The following is a 4,094-nucleotide window of genomic DNA, read 5'->3' as shown; positions in this document are numbered from 1 at the left end:
ACAATCTACTTGTAATCTTGAGTTTTAAGTAATATGCATTAATAAACAATAATTTACGCATAAAAAGTAGTTTTTAAGAGTTTTTGTCAAATGCTTTATAATATAGTATAGATTTTTTTTATAATTTCATTTACGTTTAATAATGAAATAATTTATTTTTGGTCTAATAATATAACATTTTATAAAGATAATAATTAAGTATTCTGTTAGAACTCAATGGTTATTCTAATTACATTTTAGATTTTTTATATTTAAAATGAGATGTTTATCATGTATTTGATTGTATTTATCTGCAGTTAGTTACACGAATTCAGATATGGAGCTTTAATAAGTTGTACCTACGCACAATTACTTGTAATCTTGAGTTTTAAGTAATATACATTAATAAACAGTATTTTACGCATAAAAAATGGTTTTTAAGAGTTTTTATCAAATGATTTATAATATAGAATATATTTTTTATATACAAGTTATTTTTGATTTAATATTATAAATTTTATAAAGATAATAATTAAGTATTCTGTTAGAATTTAATGATTATACTAATTATATTTTATATTTTTTATATTTAAAATGAGATGTTTATCATGTATTTGATTGTGTTTGTCTGCAGTTAGTTACACGAATTCAGATATGAGATGAAATCGGATAGAGATGAAGGGGTTAAGAGTTTTAAGAGTTTTAAGAGTTTTTAAGAGTTTTAAGAGTTTTTAAGAATTTTTAATAGTTTTAGCCAAATGCTTTATAAGATAGTATAGATATTCAGACAACATTTTTACTATATTATATAATACTATTTACAATTTATTATTATATATGTATAATTTATGAATACATTAAACTTTATAAAATTAATTATTAATCAACTGATAAACATATTCAAATACAAGATAATCGTTGAGCCTCATTAATACAGTAAAACATTCCATACAATTGATAGCCAGCAGAAGACTTTCTTGTACTCTCAAAATCACACTAATTATCAATAAAATAAAATCGACAAAGACGAAATAGACATATCATGGTGCATCGTATGAGTACACTTTTACTACTTTCAAAATTGTCTTATTATAACATGGTCATATGTTACTACAGTATTGTACATTGAATTTTATTTTTTATTAAGACAATATTACATGCATTAAGATCAAACATATTTACAAAAAATCATCGTTTCATGAATTAAATATATTCACAAAACTATTTGACCCGCAAATTAAAAATGTTCGTCTGATATATCCACTAATCCAAAACTAAACATGTTTACGTAACCATTTAATTAATGAATGTAAAAACTAAATAATTAAACAGAACATAATTTTCGGAAAGAAAAAAAAAAAGAACTCGTCCTTCCACTAGAGGTGGATTTAAGGACAAAGGCCCTATCAAATCCATGAGCCGCACAAGATTAAACACAAAAAGTCAATAACAAAACGTAATTGTCAACAGATCACTGATGAAGACGAAATTGAACACGGAAAATCAGAGAAAAAAACCATACGTCGCTAAATTAATCTGTGGGTGGAATAAAAACTTATCGACAACTCATGAACGATATCAAAAGAATTTGTAATTGAACTCGTTATCAGATTCAAGACTTCAAAAAAAATCCTCACCTAAAACCTTTTAAGTGTATTTTTCTAATAAAGAAAGTGAAAGAGGAATAATTAAGATTATAATTTGAGAAAACAATAAACGATTATATAAGATCAAAAAATTACGAAAAAAATAATAATAAGATTATCAGGTAACAACTTTAAAAGGAAACCGTTTATTTATTTGTTACTAGAAGGGTACTCGTGCAATCCATCGAGATATATCTTGATTTCAATATTTCATTTTATGCTTATTTTATGTCGATATGATACGGTTTTATGTGGTTTTGAGAAAACAATAATGTTTTTATTTTTGAATAAAATATAAATTTGAAAATATTATAAAATTTTGAAAAAATATATATATCGATATCAATATCAAATTAACCTTTTAAAAGTTCTTGTGTTTTGGTGTAATTTCCTTAATTCAATTTTTTTAATTATAATTTAATTTAAGTTTAGTAACAAAGAAATTTAATTTAGGTTTAATAATATAATTTTTTTATAAAGATAATAACTAAAATATTTTGTTAGAAATAAATGATTATCCTAATTATAATTTAGATTTTTTATATTTAAAATGAGATGTTTATCCAATATTTAATTATGTTTATCTGCAGTTAGTTACATAAATTCAAATATGAAGCTTTAATAAGTTGTACTTATGCACAATTTACTTGTAATTTTAAAATTTTAAGTAACATGTATCAATAAACAGTACTTCATGCATAAAAAATGATTTTTAAGAGTTTTTGTCAAATGCTTTATAATATAGTATAGATAATGGATAAATTTTTTAAATGTATAATGTTTTAATAAAAAAAAATTATTGTAATAAAAATTAACCACAAGAGTGATGCCCGATTGATTTGAGCTTGACTCCAAAAGTCAAAAGTACCAGGAGATCCAAGATTCAAATCCAATAAGAAATAAAAATCCTCTTGTAAGCATGCATGTTCAAATGCGGTGACTCCAGATCTGCAAAGCAAGTGGTCGTCATGAGATTAGTCGGCTCGCATAACAGGTTGAATATCCAGGTTAATAAACAAAATATTATATATATTTTTTAAAATAAGAATACATCATTAATTATTGCATTTGACATTTATTTTTATTCATATTTGTTGTTTTTCTCTTTTATTATTCAATTTGCAATAAACTAAATAAATATGTATGAATGCAATAATTTATATGCGCATTTATAATTATGCCTTCTTTTAATATTATTTAATTTCATATTTTAATAAATAATTATTCGAGCTCATCAAAACAATGATTTAGAAACAAAAGGAAAAAACAAACCTCCATAAATTCACCAACACAAGATTTGTCTTCTGTCACGTTTTACAAATTTTATTTTATATACATTTTTAATAACTCATTAATTTATTATTAATTTAGAGTCACTTGATGATTAATTTAAAATATCTGAATATAAGAACATCTTTAACAAGTATGTTATATTTTTGTTTTCTATTTTTCTAATTTGGAGATTTTTTGTTCTCCCTAATTTTTTTTTTGATTAACCTGAATATCTAATTCCGCTATACAAGCCGACTAATCACAGAACGACCACCTGCTTCGCAGATAGCTCGAAGTCATAGTATTTGAACCTCCATGGCCACAAGAGGATTTTTATTACTTCTTGGATTTGAACTTGGGACCTCATGATACTTTTGACCTTTTGAGTCAAACTCAAACCAATCAGACATCACCCATGTGGTTCTTTCTAATTTGTTTCCCTCTATTTTAGATGAGAGTTTAACATCGCTATTGAAATAATTTTTCTTAAATCTTTGAAAAATTATCATAGCTCAGAAAGATGCTTTAAGTATAATATCATTGATTTATATATCTTTATAAAAATATTATATCATCGTGATTTCAAATTAATTAATGTGAAATTGGTACGTACTAACCAACTATAAAAAATATCATTCATGAAATAATAGTCCAAAACCCAAACTCATATTTTACGGGCATACATACGCGGTGTTCTAAAAGACTTGTTAATTGTTATGGTAGTTGTCATGGTGTGCCGAGACTCGGTCTATCATTGATATCATGTTAAGCTTGTGGTATATCATGACCCTATACACGCTTTTGTAAGATGTTTTATTTGATTCTTTTTACCTTTTTAATTTTATAAATATTAATTTTTAATATATTACTTAATTTAAATTGTTTAATACCGTTGACTCATTTAGTAATCGTAAAAAACATATGTATATGATATATAATTGTGGGCGAAGGATAGTGTGAGAAATATATTTATCGTGAAAAATGTAAGAAAATATTTGAACCTTTGATCATTTTGAATCTCATGTATACCCATGAATTGAGCTTTAGAAGAGAATTGATCGGATGCATATTGTTGCATCTCATAAATCATGTCTCCAGATTCAAAAATTCATTAAAACAAAGAATTTAAATACAAAGAAATGTATTAAAAAAAATTCCATAAAAAAATGCGGACAAAAATATATAAAAAATAAATTG

This window comes from Cynara cardunculus (assembly GCF_001531365.2).
Source record: "Cynara cardunculus var. scolymus isolate 2C chromosome LG 13, CcrdV1, whole genome shotgun sequence".
In the NCBI taxonomy this organism is placed as follows: Eukaryota; Viridiplantae; Streptophyta; class Magnoliopsida; order Asterales; family Asteraceae; genus Cynara; species Cynara cardunculus.
This window is presented reverse-complemented; position numbering follows the sequence as displayed.